The sequence below is a fragment of the Nilaparvata lugens genome, chromosome X (genome assembly GCF_014356525.2).
Source record: "Nilaparvata lugens isolate BPH chromosome X, ASM1435652v1, whole genome shotgun sequence".
In the NCBI taxonomy this organism is placed as follows: Eukaryota; Metazoa; Arthropoda; class Insecta; order Hemiptera; family Delphacidae; genus Nilaparvata; species Nilaparvata lugens.
The window spans coordinates 95,870,150-95,889,690 of NC_052518.1; the positions used below are offsets into that span (position 1 = coordinate 95,870,150).

General features: G+C 33.3%; 1 long non-coding RNA gene across 1 annotated transcript; it reads left to right on the plus strand.

Moving 5' to 3' along the window:
- Positions 1–688: 688 nt before the first annotated feature.
- LOC120354842 lies at positions 689–3,644 on the plus strand. Its single transcript, XR_005573240.1, has 3 exons — positions 689–773; positions 1,427–1,540; positions 3,425–3,644. It is a non-coding gene; the product is annotated as an uncharacterized LOC120354842 (long non-coding RNA).
- The last annotated feature ends 15,897 nt before the right edge of the window (positions 3,645–19,541 follow it).

Here is a 19,541-nt window from a genome sequence, read left to right on the forward strand (position 1 = left end):
CATCATAAAAAATTCTGAAAAAATTCATGAACCTTTCTGTTCATATTATGAACCTTGTCCTAGAATTTAAAATGATTCCATTCAAAATTGTAAAAGTTATAACACTTTTTCAAATTAGATCACAGTTTATGAGGAAAATCATGCAGTATCCGGAATTACTCACACAGACTTTGAAATGATTTTTGGGGTTTCAATAGTTCAAATAATAACAACCTACTATTTTATCGTTTCCAACATTAATTCAGTGTCAAGCAAAAATGTGCCCCCATAAAAAATCAATAATCTCCACCTGAAATTAATATCAAATATATTAATTACAGTAACATTGTCAATAATTTTGAAATTGCCACCATTACTATTGTATCGAATGAAAATATCGATATATTATCAATAATATGATACTGTGAAATGGAAATCAAAGTCTTAGCAATCGATATATCAAACTAATTCTAACTTTTTTCCCAGGGAAAACTGATTTTATTGCATTCAAAAATGTAGAAATCAGGATTGTATCCTACTTTTACTTATTTGAACTATGTAATTTGAATAATGCATTTCCAAACAAAGATGTAGATGACATTTGAGAATATGTAATTATTAATAGTTGATAATTATTATTTATCGATGTATTGATAATATTATATCGACATTTTGGTTCGATCACAATAGAATGATTGATGATGCACAGGCCCAATGAATTTTGCAAAGGACCAAAGGTTTTTCGAATGAGTTTCGTAGTCTGTAATTTTTGTGATTTTATCCAGGAAATATAGGTAAGTCGAGTGATTTTGTTTTTATTGATGTACCGTAAAATGAAAGAATAAATTTATTATAGGTCTAAATACTTATATATTTAAATGATAATCTTTTTGAAAGACTATTATAGGCCACCCATAACATAACCTTATAACACAACACTGAATACTGTATTATTTAAGGCATAACTTAATAATAATAAGAGAAAAGCCTCTTGAATTTATCATTGCTGGAAATAAGATGATTATTATTCTAGGCCGACACATTCCAGGGTTATATGCTGGTACATATAAATTTAAATGTGTACCAAAACTTTTTATTTAGCCTAGCCTAAGTCACCACAAACTAATCTACACTCATGTTATTATAATGAACTTAATATCAATAATATATGACTGTGGATTGATAAATTAAAATTTATTCAGTTGTTTTCTGGACCGGCAGGCTTTATTTAAACTTTTTCCAGCAAGCAATTGATTCATTTATTTATATTAACAGCTTTATATCTTATTCCAATTTAGAAAAACTATCAATGTAGTCCTCTCATTTTAGCAATGTATATTTTATATAATAAGAAAGAGTGAGACTGTGTGTTTTTCCAATTTTTTGTGAAAAAATATCATTTGAAATATTTTTAATTATAAGTAAACTTTTGTTTCATCTCTGATAGGAGCTGTGGTGATGAAATTTTCCAACACAAAAGAAAAAGACATAGAAGCAGTAGGGTAATCAAATACTGGCTGAAGTCTCCAAAAACTCGGTTCACCAGCAAAGAGAAATCTACGTAAGTCTCAATTTTGATTAATTTAAAACAGAATATAAAGTCAAACAATTTTTTTCTATGGGTGATGTCCACATGAGCTCTAGGCTTGTGCTAATCATTATAAGTTAGTAATCATACCGGGTGAGTCATATGTAAGGGAACCTTTCAATAAATTATAGACTGTTGTAGATATAATACTGTAGCTTTCAGGATATGTTACTGGTCAAATACTCTAACTCTTGACGTACGGTAGAACTGAATTTCAACCCCTTCATAAGGGGTTGACTAGGTCAGAATGTATAATATGGTGACTCAAGAGTTTTAACTGGAATATTTTTAATGTAAACGCCTATTGTGTGGTACATTATTTTAAAGGGCTTTTTAAAACAAGAAACATAACATCAATTAAAATATACTATGAAACTTGAATCCAAAACAGTGGCTGATTGAAGTTACAGTTTGTAAAGAAATGAGGGGTTATAACTCAAATATTTCTAATGTAAACACCCATTGTGTGATACATCATTATAAAGGCCTTTTTAAAACTAGAAAGATGACATCAATAAAAATCTATGATACTTTTATCCAAAATGGTGGCTGATTGAATTTTATCAATCATTTCTTCAAAAACCAAAACTTCAATCAGCCGCCATTTTGGATAAAAGTATCATAGAAGATTTTTATTGATTTCATCTTTCTCGTTTTGAGAAGGCTTTTAAGATAATACACAATAGGTATTTACATTCAAAATCTTTCATTTACAACCCCCAAGTCACCCCCTTATGAGGAGTTGAAATTCAGTTGTATGTCAAAAGGTGGAGTATTCGACCAATTAATCATCCTGAAAGTTACAGTATTATATCTACAACAGTCTCCAACTTATTGAAGGGTTGAAGACTGTGATGTTTTGAAAATAAATTCAATTTTAATATAAAATATTGTTGTTTCACCATTTTATTAAAGCAAAAATCTCCCTATTGGCCATCCAGACATTTATGGTTTTTTCCCCATTGGTGATGCAAAGCTAATACAAGCAAATGGCTGATACAAAGTCCAACAGCTGAAAAATGATGCTTACATGAAACATTTTTGAAATTTGTCAGCTGTTAAATGATTACAAATGAAAATGAGCTTTCTTTTTGTAATTATAGTGTCCAGCTGTTAGATTGCATATATCACTACTTACTAGGAAAAATTAATTTGTCTGAATAGGACTTTATAGTTGAATCTAATTTTTATTCAGTTTTGTGTAAAATTATTGTAAAGTTAGGGTAGAGAATTCACTTCACATTATATTGTGGTTATTCAAAAGTTTTATAGTTTTTTAATGTAAAAATAAAGAATTGAAAAGGTTATTTATTCAGAATAATTAAGGTAATCCTTCTCCATCTTTTCACGATAAAATATTGTAAAATTTTTTTTTTAAAACATTATTTTCATGTGAATTTTTGGAAATTTTCATGCGAAAGAAATGACCAAATGTGGGACAAGAAATGTAGAAAAAACCGTTTTATTCATGTTCTTTTCTGAGAGTTCAGTATACATGTTCAGTATAACGTGAAAATGTAGAAACAAAAAAAAACGTTATTTTCAAGTTTTAGTTTCACGTACTTTTCACGTGAAAAATTGGAACATTTACACTTTTTTTCACGTGAAAAAATGTGATTTTCTCGACTTTTCCACCAGAATATGACGTTATAATGTAAAACAGTGAGGACATAATTTTCACGTGAAAAAAACGCTCTTGTGTTATCTTGGACTTCCCTTTCAGGAGAGGGAGAGTCATGCATATTTAAATATATTTTTAGGTTATTAAATAAATTTGCTAGCAGATTAATTCAGGAAATAAAATCCTTATTTTCTAATTTGTAAAGATTGTATACTTTGAACTGTTATTTGTTCTAGAAATGTTCAAACACTGGATCCTGGAGGAAAATCTGAATGCTACAAGAATTGAGATTGAATTGAGGTGCAGTAACATAGACCAGTAGGCCTATGTAGCTCAAAAAATTGCTACTTTAAACAGGAAGAGATCAAAGTATTCTGGAGCACCACAATAAGGACCTTTCTTAAAAGATAAATGACATGCATATGAGTTATTTTAATAAACAAACTTCTCACATTATTTATGTCTTAACTATTTACATCCCTTAATTTTTCATCAATATGCCAATAGACATCTATTCACTGAATCCAATTCACTTATATTAATTATAGATAATTAAACTTCTGTATGTGTAAAGGATGATTTTGTGATGATATTAATAATTCTTTTTGTAATTTGACACTGTTCAGATGTATTTTGTGCATTTTTATGATTAAAGAAATTTTCAATTCAATTCAATTCAAAAACAGGTATACTCTCTTGTCTGATGCCAGTTGCAGCTGGGTTAAAATATTATAATCCTTGAAAATGTTATCTTCATCCTAAGCTGCTCTCCTAGATTTAAAAGAGGATTTTTTCTATAAAGGAGACAGGCTGCTTATAGATGGCTATTGATCTGTATAGATATCAATACAGCTGGTTATGTATTGATATCCATGGCTACCTATTGATGTGTATTGATATCATTAGGTATTTGGGCCAATACATATCCATGGAAATTGTAACATATTTAAATCTGGGTAGATGAAAAGCCCTAACAGAAATAGTAATAGGTCTAAAAATAAAGTAATTGGCTAATATCGCCAAGCAGATAATAAACAAGATTAGATAGCATCAGCTTGTTCTGGCTAAATGGTACAAGAACTTAAAAAGGATTTGAAGGAAGTTTACTACTCATAAATAGATTATTTATAAAATATTTGAAGATTGAGGTTATATAGATGTATTCACGGATCGGTGACCTAGAGATCGATCAAACCGAAGAACGTAGAATCTGACCAAAACCCCTTGGCAGAGCTTTATTGCATTCGGATGGTGTGCAATGTGAAAAAACACCCGTCCACGTGGCTAATTATTAGGTAGCATGGAATTAATATTAATATATAGAATATTAACTAGCATGCAAAGAGCATAAATAAAAAACCAAATAAAAATAATTTAATGTATTCAGGAAATAAGAGTTACCAGGCGCATGAATACCTAATAAAATTTGCATGCACCAATAGTAAAACGGCAGTTAATAGGCGGCAACTGTAGGCCAATTCAAAAATATTTATATATATTTATATAAATGTACTAGATTTTGTGTAAAAATTTGTGTAATCTATATTATCAATATGGCTCGAATGCAAAGAAATTATTAATCATATAATCTAAGCAATATTTTGGCATTTTTTGTAAGATCTATTTGAATTTAATGGCGGAGGATTGAGATATTTAAATTTTATGCTAATTTGAAAGTCGGAAAGAGGATCTGTAAAACTTGAGAAGGAAGAACCAGCACTCGCCAGCCAGATGCCACCATAAGAGGACCCCAATATTTTAGAGCGAAGTACCTTATTAATAATTTTGTAAAAGTTAAAGTTAAAGTAAATTATTGAATTTCTTAAAAGACTTCGTGATGCTATTGTGAAGCAGAAGTCATTTTTCATTTTTATTAAATTTATAACCCCTTGGAGGAGACGATTCCGGCTACCATATTCCTGGACCACATGGAGTTGGATCGACATCGGCGGCTTACAAGAAGATTTTCGACACGTGAGTGATTTAATTTGAATTTAGTGATGGGCGCCCTAGTGCTTCGAAATAATCTGATGATCAAAGCTAGCTCGCCGAAAGGGTTATTATAAATTAAGAAATTAATAAGAGTAATACTTGCGCAAGTAAAAATTAGTATCAAAGGTATTTAATTGAAAGAAAAATATATAGATCAATATTTTAGAAATTTCTATTTAATCAAAGAAGTACGAAGTCTAGGCTATCAAACGTATGCATACAATATTTAATTTTTGCAATACAATTTGCGATAATTTATCATAGTTCTAATTCACTAGATGAATGGCTCTACCTATTCCGTCAGGTGCCGAATCTTACACCCTGAGATAAAAATATATATTCGATACAAATAAATCTACTAAATACTAGAGATTTTAATATATAGATATATTTGGATTATTAGTGGCTAATTTATCAAGCTGATCTTAGAGCACATATTTATAATTGAATTATCCAAGCAGACAAGTATTAGCAAGTACATGTCACAGCTACATGCCAAAGAATGCATATGATTTCAAGATAAAGGCACATGGTAATGATTCGTGCCATAAATCTAGAATATAAAGTTAGCCTGTGATATTTTTATTGATTTCAAGTATTGTTCTATTTTTATATTATATTTTTTATCGCTCTATATATATTTTTTGCCTCGACTGATCTTTGCATTATTTATGTAATATATGTGTAAAATTTTCATGGTGTGCAATTTATTTTATATTCCTCATCTCTATAGTATAAGTATCATTTATATATATATATTTATTATTATTGAATTACAAGAGTTATTGGAGAAGCCCATATCTAGGCCTATCAAGATTTTTTAAGACTGAATACTATTAGAAAACCACGCCCTAATTATATTAAATCTCATGCTTTACCGACTGATGCCAAGCAGGAGGCTAATCGTTATTTTTATATAAAGAATAACGTGACAGAAAGACATGGCGCCCAACGTGGGGCTGATGATGAGAGCCAAGCTCATTGAATAATTACTTGAAATTAGGTCAATAACCATAGTGAAAATTATAGATAACTTATACGAGTTGTGAGGAAAACTGGCGAAGGAATATTTGTATTACTTTTTGGGGAAACAAGAGCTTTAAGTAGAGAGAAATTATATGTTTTAAAGAAAATTTTATATTATTAGTACTGTAGAAAATATATTTTATAGAGAGAGCTATTATATTTTATGGGCCTAAACTGCTAGTCAGAAATCAATGAATAGTATTATTATATTATAAGAGCTTAAGTAATAAATAGGTTACCTGGCTTGTAATGTCCATAGGCCTATCCTCATTTGTGTCCTTATTAATGCCTTGTTGGCCAAAACTTTCACTTTTTTAACAAACACTTGACACTTAATCCATTTTTAAAATATGAGTCTCTTTTCGTCCACGCAAAGTAAGGTAGCAGACACACTGCAGACGGCGATAGTAGCGGAGATCGACGCTGAGGGGGGCGCGATGGAGTCCAACGCCCAGATATCTTCAATCACCGCCAAGAATCCTGTGAACAGTAATAAACCGTTAAATGTCTCCCAAGAAGCAATAAGGAGGGTTATAGTAGAGGGGATGATCAAGTCATTTTCTAATAGTTTAGAAAAAACAATGACCACAGTAATGAAGAACTTAAAGGCGGAAATGAAGGAAATGCGGGAATCACTGAAGGATACATCGGTAAGAATGGGTGAGGAGACTGCGGAAAGAATAGATAACCTACCAGCACAAAACACTTCACAAATTCATGAAATAGCTACAAACAGGAACAATAGTCAACTTATTTCCATAAATAAACAACAGAATAGTAAATCTACACAAATAGCTCACCTAAATTCTGATATAAATCAAAACAAAGTACAACTTAATTCATTGGAGACAGCCGTTGGAGAACAGCAGTTATTTTCATCTGAATTAAATGCCGAAGTAGTAGATAATGAAACAGAAGCTTCTAGTCATTGGAAACAGGCCCAAGAGAAGTTGGTACAACTTGAAAGTCAAATACATCAATTTCCGCACGAGAATATAGAGCCTATTCCCATAGCAACGTTTGATTCACTACACAGTTTCAATGAATTAGGCCGTTTTGACAATACAGATCGCTATCTCCAACCTAAAGAATTTATAGATCAGATAAAACTAGTTCAATCATTAACACCCACCTCTTGGAATTTTTGGCGTCTTCGTTTGACTAGTTTATTGATTGGCGAACCCCTAATGTTCTTTCGGAGCAGAGTCCAGGAATTTACATCATTGGATGAGTTTGTAGCTGTCTTCCTGGAACAGTATTGGAGCAGAAGTAAACAGTTGGACGTGCTAGCGGACATTATATCATGCGATTTCAACCCTAACTTAGACGGTGCATGTACCACTTTCGTCACTGCCCTACAGTTTAAAAATTCTCAATTGAGCGAGCCCATTAATGAATCGGCATTAGCAAGTATTATTTTAAAGAAGCTACCGTATCAAGTTAGAATGGCACTCGCCACACAACCCATTACTGATTGCAAGCAGCTGATAAATCATTTATATGGCATACAGTCTGTGATGGCAATATCAAACCACCGTTCAGACCAGAGATACGCACAAAATCAACATAACTCAAAATTTAATCAGTATAACAGCCAAAATTATGAATCAGTACCATATGATTGCTCACGATCTACCCCTCAATTTAAACGCCGCTATAATCATAATCAAAATAACAGCTGGAATAATAGAAGTTTTCAGAATCGTCAAACAAACCATTATCCACAGCAAACCTATGAAAGAAATTATTATTATGGCCATGATCGATTTAACACAAATAATGATTACACTCAGAATAATTATAATAGAAATTACAAACCGCCACCTCATCAAATAAGTACAAACTACACATTAGAGCATGCGTCCAGATCAAATCACCAAAAAACACAGAACCCCACACCCAACAACCCGCCACCAGATATACAGAAAACTACAGCTAATAAACCAGGACTATATGATACCCCCGATATAACACCTACAAGCTCCAATGAAACAAACAACGAAAATCAAGAAATTTCAACATCATACACCACCTTTAGAAATGGTTTACCGAAAATATTAGAAAAACAGATGTTAATACAAGATAAATCACCACCAAAAACCGCCGCTCAACATGTAATTAAAACAGCCCGAAAACATCAACCCCTCTTGAGCCTTATATTCCCCGCCGACGATCCATCACCGCAGGAAGAGCAGCCCGCATATCCAGAGACCGCCACCATGTGTCTGCACGTCACACCCGCGCATCAAGAGTCCGCCACCGCACCCGCGCATCATTCGACCCCACCAAGGCACCCCAATGAACCCAGGATAGAGTACCAAGAGGATGACACCAGGGAGGACGGACTACCGGACAAGAGGGGCGACCATCGTAAGGCCCGGAGACGGAGGCGCCCGAGGACACCCGACCGGGCATCAGGACGAGGAGGACAGCATACAGGACCGTAGGAGCATGCATCGTAAGGCCCGGAGGCGGAAGAAGCGACGAAGGAGGAACCACGCGCGCGCATACCGGCCGCATGCACGCTTCAAGAGGCAAAGAAGGACACCGGACCGGCACCGAGGAAGACAGGAAGCCGACAACCTGCATCCGCGGCACATACGCTTCAAGAGAGATATTCAGCGATGTGACCGGGAAAAACGGATCAAATAAATGGGATAGAACCGAAGCTATTAGAAGGACTACTATCGATTCATGCGCGGACAATAAATTGGATTATTTGTGGAGATTGATGAAGGATAAACGGTGTCTAGGAAGAGTGAAAGAAATAAGGAATAATGTCTATAAAATGGAAGTACCTGGATATTATATGATGAGAGATAATACTATTAAAGAGATGATAAATGTTTTGTTATGGTGTTTAATGTTTGTAATAATGGCTGTGATAATACTGAAAAGTGATGTTATAATTAAGACCATGTTAATGTTGAAGGAATTTGTTGACTGTTGGAAATCTTGTATGGTGAAATTATTTGTTATTAAGGCCGTGATGTTTGCTAAAAATTGTGATATTAATGAAATAATGAAGAGGATAATATTATTGAAGAAGTTTATGGCCTATGAAAAATCTTGCTTTACGAAACTGTTTCCTGATATGATTAAAGTTGTTTATAAAGAAACTATGTGGATAGTATTGAAAGAAAATAAATGGAAGGCTTTGGATCAATTAAAAGAAATAATTAGTAAAGGAACAAGGAGTTATTTGAAGAAAGAATACACAAGATACAAGGGCTTTAAATTTATGATGAAAAAATTATCAATAGGACAGCCTCACAAATCAACAGCAGATAACCTAGCCAGCCTACAACATCTACAAACAGAATGCAAGAAGATGCAAGTAAACCACGGGATTTTTACATGCAATATCGTCAAATTTGAAATAAATATGATAAGAAAATCAAGGAAAACATTATTATCAAACCGATTACTAACCTTCCTTAATAAATTTAATATTGGTATAGGACCTCGTGGCAACAATCCAATGTTTTAACTCCTCCCAGCCGTTAGAAGCCTGTAATAAGGAAAAGAACAATTTTTAAATATGTAATTAAATTATATACATCAGATAAAAAAGGACACAAGCGGGGATAATAAAATTAAAATTTGTTAATTACCTTTTTAAGAGAAAAAATTGAGCAGTTAGGTTAGTTATGAAAGTCGATAGCAAATTCTGCTGTAACATGTAACACTATGAATTGTAGAACAGCGAACAGCTGACCAAAGCCACCCAAATCAAATGAATGTAATATCTGTTGAACATATGTTTATAAAAAGAAGTACTGTACCCAAAGAGTTATTTATTATTGTTATTTATTATATTTATTAATGTCGATATATTTATTTATATGTTTTTATATTTATTACTTTTAATTATGCCACGTTTGTTACCTGAAAAGATTTAAAGTGAATACCAGTTACCAAAACCAAAGAGCCATTAGCAAAAGAAAGTATTGTACCTGATGTATAGAAAATTATTTATATTAAGACCTAAGAAATACTATAAGATATAAGCCCAGAAGTTTATGAATCGAAATTATTGTCTAAAAGGAATCATTTATGAGAATTATGAAATGTGTGTAGTTAAGTTGGCAGCCCTGCAAGCGGCGAATTCAAAAATTACTGTGTTGTAAATGGTGTCAGGAGGAGTACGTTTAGAAGTTTATATTTATGATATTTTTATGTGTGTTGAGGAGGAGAATTTGTTATTGTTTTTGATAAAGGTATAAAGGAGTGCAGCAAATATGTCTGCGAAATGTGATAGAAGTAGGAGAGTATAATTTATAAATAAAGTATAGTGTATATCAATGTATTGAAGGGTGGGTTTTCATTAAAAACATTGTGATTCTCAAATATTTTGAATTCAAACCCAGGGGCGCGTGTAACATATTTAAATCTGGGTAGATGAAAAGCCCTAACAGAAATAGTAATAGGTCTAAAAATAAAGTAATTGGCTAATATCGCCAAGCAGATAATAAACAAGATTAGATAGCATCAGCTTGTTCTGGCTAAATGGTACAAGAACTTAAAAAGGATTTGAAGGAAGTTTACTACTCATAAATAGATTATTTATAAAATATTTGAAGATTGAGGTTATATAGATGTATTCACGGATCGGTGACCTAGAGATCGATCAAACCGAAGAACGTAGAATCTGACCAAAACCCCTTGGCAGAGCTTTATTGCATTCGGATGGTGTGCAATGTGAAAAAACACCCGTCCACGTGGCTAATTATTAGGTAGCATGGAATTAATATTAATATATAGAATATTAACTAGCATGCAAAGAGCATAAATAAAAAACCAAATAAAAATAATTTAATGTATTCAGGAAATAAGAGTTACCAGGCGCATGAATACCTAATAAAATTTGCATGCACCAATAGTAAAACGGCAGTTAATAGGCGGCAACTGTAGGCCAATTCAAAAATATTTATATATATTTATATAAATGTACTAGATTTTGTGTAAAAATTTGTGTAATCTATATTATCAATATGGCTCGAATGCAAAGAAATTATTAATCATATAATCTAAGCAATATTTTGGCATTTTTTGTAAGATCTATTTGAATTTAATGGCGGAGGATTGAGATATTTAAATTTTATGCTAATTTGAAAGTCGGAAAGAGGATCTGTAAAACTTGAGAAGGAAGAACCAGCACTCGCCAGCCAGATGCCACCATAAGAGGACCCCAAATATTTTAGAGCGAAGTACCTTATTAATAATTTTGTAAAAGTTAAAGTTAAAGTAAATTATTGAATTTCTTAAAAGACTTCGTGATGCTATTGTGAAGCAGAAGTCATTTTTCATTTTTATTAAATTTATAACCCCTTGGAGGAGACGATTCCGGCTACCATATTCCTGGACCACATGGAGTTGGATCGACATCGGCGGCTTACAAGAAGATTTTCGACACGTGAGTGATTTAAATTTGAATTTAGTGATGGGCGCCCTAGTGCTTCGAAATAATCTGATGATCAAAGCTAGCTCGCCGAAAGGGTTATTATAAATTAAGAAATTAATAAGAGTAATACTTGCGCAAGTAAAAATTAGTATCAAAGGTATTTAATTGAAAGAAAAATATATAGATCAATATTTTAGAAATTTCTATTTAATCAAAGAAGTACGAAGTCTAGGCTATCAAACGTATGCATACAATATTTAATTTTTGCAATACAATTTGCGATAATTTATCATAGTTCTAATTCACTAGATGAATGGCTCTACCTATTCCGTCAGGTGCCGAATCTTACACCCTGAGATAAAAATATATATTCGATACAAATAAATCTACTAAATACTAGAGATTTTAATATATAGATATATTTGGATTATTAGTGGCTAATTTATCAAGCTGATCTTAGAGCACATATTTATGATTGAATTATCCAAGCAGACAAGTATTAGCAAGTACATGTCACAGCTACATGCCAAAGAATGCATATGATTTCAAGATAAAGGCACATGGTAATGATTCGTGCCATAAATCTAGAATATAAAGTTAGCCTGTGATATTTTTATTGATTTCAAGTATTGTTCTATTTTTATATTATATTTTTTATCGCTCTATATATATTTTTTGCCTCGACTGATCTTTGCATTATTTATGTAATATATGTGTAAAATTTTCATGGTGTGCAATTTATTTTATATTCCTCATCTCTATAGTATAAGTATCATTTATATATATATATTTATTATTATTGAATTACAAGAGTTATTGGAGAAGCCCATATCTAGGCCTATCAAGATTTTTTAAGACTGAATACTATTAGAAAACCACGCCCTAATTATATTAAATCTCATGCTTTACCGACTGATGCCAAGCAGGAGGCTAATCGTTATTTTTATATAAAGAATAACGTGACAAAATGTATTGATGTGTATTGATATCAATACAGCTGGTTATGTATTGATATCCATGGATATGTATTGATTTGTATTGATATCAATAAGTATTTGGGCCAATACACATCAATACATATCCATGGAAATGTATTGATATCAATACAGCTGGTTTTGTATTGATATCCATGGATATATATTGATGTGTATTGATATCAATAGGTATTTGGGCCAATACACATCAATACACATCAATACATATCCATGGATACCTATTGATGTCTATTGGCCCAAATACCTATTGATATCAATAAATTTTTTCATTGATCTCTATTGATCACTTCCACTAGGGTCAAGATCGACTTCGAAACACAGAGCTAACAAGAACACAACTTTCCACTACAAGCGCTTATCTGATACTCCCAGGGTATGTGTATTCGAGAAAAATCCGATGAGAATCGATGTAACAAGTTTACAGCTATCATATTATACCATTTTGAATTTTTTGGCTCAATAATTACGCCGTCAGCGGGGTGGAAGGGTTGTAGGTAACCAGGTCACTTGCCGCCCCCAAGGTATGTGTATTCAAGAAAAATCCGATGGAAATCGATGTAACAAGTCTACAGCCATCATATTATACCACTTTCAATTTTTGGGCTCGATAATCACGTTGTCAGCGGGGTGGAAGGGTTGTAGGTAACCAGGTCACTTGCCGCCCCCAGGGAAGTTGTATCCTGAAATAATTTGATGGAAATCGATGTAACAAGTCTACAGCTATCATATTAAACAACTTTCAAATTTTTGGCTCGATAATCACGCCATCAGCGGGGGGGAAGGGTTGTAGGTAACCAGTTTTTTTATTTTAAAGCCTGAATATGTTCATTGAACCTATTTTGAAAACATTTATGTATCTGACCAATGTAAAATTTTTCATAATTACTAGGCTATATTCCAGTTTATAAACGCCTGATTTTTCAAAAATTGTTCTTGTATTTTTTATCAGAAATCTTCCATATGAGTTAAAAAGCATTAATAGTTGGTTTGTATCCTAAATACTAGTAGATACAGTATCAGTTGGAAAGTTCAAACAAGACAGTTGTGCGGGTGACCGCTCTCGTTACAATCGATGAATGAGTGTATTCTGGTGTGTTTCTCGGTTTGATTTTGTGTTGAGGGTGAGTCGAATGTCCAGACTTGAGTTTTTTAGGCACAAGAACGATTACAATTGTTTTTTTAAGTGTCATTCCGTTGAATATTTGCCTCGAGAAATTTTAGGTTAGGATCAGAGCCGAAGCAGAAGAGCTATTCAAATTGCGAAGTGCGGGGAAGAGGTGAAACGCCGGCCAGTGAAGAGATAAGTTCAACGCTATTACTCTCCCAACTATACAGATATATAGTGCTAGGCCGAATTGATATCAGCAGGATTTTGATAGCTGGTACTGCACTGCGTACTTTGAGTCAGAATAGACTGTTGTTTACAGTTGAAAATCAATATTCTTTGATCCATAATCATTCATAATATTGCTTATGATATACCACTATATAAGTTACTGCTGACATGATATTACTGTTTTACTCATTCAATCACCAGATGGACTTACGTTCAAAATCCAATTGACTGAAACCCAGGTAACGACTATAAGGCAAGACCATTCTGCAATACGTTCAAGATCATACTACGTTCTACAAATATGAGTCACTAAATATGAGTACTTGTGGAAGGTGTTCCAAACAAATTAATCGAACGGAAACAAATAAAATTGTCTGTAAAGTGTGTAGGATATCTTTCCATGGTACGTGTTCCAAGCTCACGGTCAATGAAATAGAGTTTTTATCTTCTGGTAATCAGTGGACGTGTCAGGCGTGCAATAGAGAAAGAAGACTTAGTAGGGGTAAATCTGACTCTTGTCCAATTATTAATAAGGATATTTCTCTACCTGCCGAAAGCATGGGTGTTACACTCACAGAAATCGAAGCTCTCTTGGAGAAACATAAGCAGGAAATATTGGATGGCGAGAATAAAATTGAACAACAATTGAATAAATCCATTGAATTGTGCTTCAACTTGATCAATGAAAACTCCCAGAAGATGGCTACGCAGGAGGCAACAATTAACGCTCAACAAGCTACGATTGAATCGCTCCAAGGGGAGAACAAGAGTCTTCAATCGAGAGTAAGCGAATTGGGAAAACGTCTCGGTGAATTAGAGCAGTACTCGCGGAAAAATACGCTGGAGATATTTGGTATTCCCGAAAGCGCAAACGAGAGTGAATCTACACTCATGCAGACCGTCATCGACGTTGGTAAAGGGCTGGGCGTTACACTCAAAGAGGACGGAATATCCGCATGTCATCGTATTCCGGCTGCCAACCGCCCAGGAAAGGGTATTATTGCCAGGTTTCTCCGTCGGGAAGACTCGGACAAACTGCTCGTGAAGAGGAAGGTAAAAAGGGATTTTTCCACCCGGCATACACCTGGACGCAGTGACGACAACCCAGTCTACATAAACATCTCTTTGTCCAAAGAAAGGCGGATTCTCTTCGCTAAGGCGCGTAAGTTAAAGTTACAATTCAATTACAAATATGTAAGGACTGACAGGAATGGTAGGGTGAAGGTTAAAAAGGATGAAGGCAAGAAAACAAAGTCTATTGATGATGAGAGTGAACTGGAACGCATTATTCAAAGTGAAACTTCTAAGAACTGTTCAAATAATGGTTAACAAATTGTCAACTTGTTCTAATCTAACATTACAAGTTCGATTTAATACTCAAAATGTTCAACCTCCAGTTGGTTTTTGTTTTTACTCTTTACATTGCATCGGAAATCCTGAATATATAACACATTGTAAACTAATATCTTGTACCTACATCATTCCTTTGAGACGATTTAGAAATCATGCATTCAAAACAAGTGAGACTGTCATTATTGTTTCTTTTAAATTTTTTACATGTTCTATTCTTATGCTGAAATACTTGCTCCTCACTCGAATTTATACTGGTTGTTTGACGATAGTGATTAGCACAACCGTACTAGTAAAAAGGATATTTTTATTTTTCGTATCAACAATTATCTCAACCCTAATAAATTTTCGTCTACTACCCGTCCAGTTAAATGTTTCGGTGTACATTAATAAATTATGGTACTTGAATATTTTGAAAAAAAGAAAAAAGAGTTGCATAAAGATAAATTATTGGTAGTTTATGTGAGCAATAATAATATAAGTTCAAATGATGATGCATATTGGTTCACATTGAATGGGCTTTTACACGATTTGAATAGCTTAATGCTATTATGATTATGTACTGTATATTTCCGTACTGTATACTAGATTCAATGAATTCCAATGACTGAACTGAGTAATGATACATTTAATGACGCTCACCATAACGACATTGTAATTGTACAACAGAATATCCGCAGTTTAAGAGCTAATTTCGATGCTTTCAGCCTACAGTTAGAAGTTTTAGAAAGAATACCTGACATAATAATACTAACCGAGATATGGGTTGATGAGAATGAAATCAATCAGTATTATTTGACAAATTATACAGTACATTTCAAATGCAATAATTCAAATAGAGCAGGGGGAGTAGCAGTGTACGTTTCAGATAGGTTGGCTTGTGTTGGCCTTGATGATTGCAACATGATAACAGCAGATTGTAAGCACCTGATACTATCTTTATCCCACACAAAAATCGACTTACTGGCTATCTATAGATACCATGCTTTTTCTGAGGAAGCATTCACTAGTGAACTAACCTCCTCGATAAAGCTTATCAAAAACTCCAATTTAATTATTAAAGGTGACATGAACCTCAATATCCTGCAACAGAATAGAATTTCTGATTTTTATTTGGTTCGAATGGCTAGTCTCGGCCTCAAATCCCTTATCAATGAGCCCACGCGAGCTACTAATACTTCCGAAACTTGCATAGATCACGCATTCATTAGAGACAAAATCAATAGTAGACTGGGTTATAGTTCTAAAGTTATCCAGACATCTATCACGGATCATTGGATGACTGTTCTTTACATAAAAACTAATGATAAGGAAATGTTTCCGAAAATAAAAGAGCATAAAAGAGTTGAAGAAGACAAGTTTATAGCACTGATGGGAAATGTGGATTGGAGCGACGTATACTCATGTCATTCCGTTTCACAGGCGGTGGAAAAATTTATTCACAAAGTAAAAAATTGCATTGAACAGTCCTATAAGACAATAAAAAATAATGCTAAGCTTTTGAAACCGTGGATGAATGCAGAGCTAAAAAGAGAAATTGATAAGAAAAATAGATTACACAAAAGGTGTAGGCAGCAACCAGAAAATACTAATCTTAGGCGTGACTATAACATCCAAAGAAATATCCTACTGAACAAAATTAGGTTTAAAAAACAGGCTTATTACTCTGCTGAACTTGAAAAGAATATGACTAACAGCAAAAAACAGTGGGCAATAATTAAAGACTTAACAGGCGAAAAAAAAATCAATAAATCTATAACACTAAGCGATGAAGCAGGGTCCCTGATAACATGTGATAATGAAGTAGCCAGAATGTTTAACAATCACTTTTGTACGATAGCTGATGATCTGAGAGAACAAATAGTAAATGATAATAGACAAATAAATGATTCGTTCAAGAAGTTCAAGAAAAATTTCCAATGCGATGGAATAAGAAATTCAATTTTTTTCTACCCAACAACTAAAGAGGAGATCTTGAATATTATATCACAACTACAAAATAATAAATCACCTGGATATGACAATATAACAACATCCCTAATTAAATCTATTTCACACCTCATCATTGATGTTTTGATTTTCATATACAACCTAAGCTTAAGGACAGGAGAATTTCCTGCAGAGTTTAAGAAAGCAGTAGTTATTCCTCTGTATAAAAAAATAGCAAAATGCAGGCTACAAATTATAGACCGATTTCGCTGTTATCAATTTTCTCTAAAATACTTGAGAAAATTGTCAAGAACCGAGTTACTAGTTTTCTGGAGCAGCACAACTTTTTCAGTAAAAAACAATATGGTTTTCAGAGCAATCTTAATACGGGTTCAGCAATCATGAAACTAATGTCGGGGGTTTATGATAGTATCAATGAAGGTATTCCATGTGGTGCCTTGTTCGTTGACGTCATGAAAGCCTATGATATGGTTGATCATGAGATTCTATTAGATAAAATGTACCTGGCAGGAATAAGAGGCATTGCATACGAGTGGTTCAAATCATACCTCACCGGAAGACTTCAGCAAACTAGAGTTAATAACGGTGTTGTTAGTGCATTCAGAGAACTGAAAATTGGTATACCACAGGGATCAGTATTATCCGGTTTACTTTTTCTAATATATGTAAATAGCTTATGTAATGGGGGTTTCAAGGGTAGCTTGGTTGCTTTTGCTGACGACACTGCACTTCTTTATAAAACAAAATCATTTGCAGAACTGCAAGAAAACATGCAGAACGACATAAATGCGCTTAGATGGTGGTTTACTCGCAATATGATGGTGATGAGCCCAAAAACAAAATATATCATATTCAGACTACGGAAAGATGTGCAATTCCCTTCCCCACTCAAATATCATAAAATCGCATGTTCCTTGGCTGCTGATTGCGATTGCCCACCCCTAGAGCAGGTCAAGTGCATCAAGTACCTTGGAGTTTGGGTGGATAGTAGGATCAGTTGGAGAGAACACATAGGTTATATAAAAAAGAAATTATTGAAATATATTCGAATATTTTATCTTCTCAGAACTGTGTGCAATTCGGAATTGATGAGAAAGATCTACTTTGCTCACATAAATTCCAATTTTGAGTATGGCTTGGAAATTTGGGGGGGAGCATATAAGGCTGCTTTACATCCGTTAATCATTTTACAAAAAGCATTTATGAGAATAATGTCTTACAAAACGAGATATGATCACTCTGCACCAATTTTCAAAGAGCTCAGAATACTGCCTATCAGGAACTTATATATTTTTAAAACCCTAAAGCTGTTTTTTGATAGGAGTGGTGAAATGCAGCTGATTAATATGCGCAGGGTTGGGAGGAATCAACAAAATGTGCAAGTCCCTAAGCCCAACCTTACAATTTTCAAAAAATTCTTCAATTTTTTAGCACCAACGTTTTTTAATAGACTTCCTGTGGACATAAAAAGGTGTAGGCAGAAGACAACTTTCTGCAGATTATTACAGAGCCATCTGATACATGAAGATGTTTCCGGTTATTATGAGAATATTGTTTGAACTGCAGGCCTGCACTTTATTTAGCACTTTTTTACAACTGGTAAGCTCGACATTTTTTTTGTTTTAGTTTGTAATGTTACTGTTTATAGTGTAATATTGTTAGTATTTTAATAATGTTAAACTGATACTGAAGTTCTTTTTCCTTTTTTCTTGTATTTTTAGTTTTTTCTACTCTTTCTTAATTTGCTTTGTAAACTGTAACACTTCTTTTTTATTTTAAGTAGTTTTTTTTTCTGCCCAAACAGGTTTTTGTAACCTTTGGGATTATTTTCCATGTATATTTGATTTATGGTAATGCTCTTCAGAGTATGTTTGTGATTTTTTAGTTATATGGTAATTTTTTTAGTGACTATGGTAATTTCATGCTCTGTTTATATTGTATAAATGGAAAATAAATTGATTTGATTTGATTTAGATCTGTGAAGAGTAGACCTCACGCAGTTTTCTCATCCACAAGTATCTGATGTCACCTGTTCTAGTTGATTCAGTGAATCACAGTTCACAGTTGAATCATAATACACTCTTAAAAACTGTTATTTGTTTTCTCAAAGATCAAAAACTCACTTATATTATAAACCCAGTTCACGTTTGAATTTGTATCCCATATGATGATTTATTCATTTTCGTGATAATCTTTCCATCTGATAAAAATATTTCTCAACTATTTTTAAATTATTATTTTTCAATCAAGAATATTATAGTTTCTGTAGCATTATTTAGTTCATTCAATCATTTTTTATT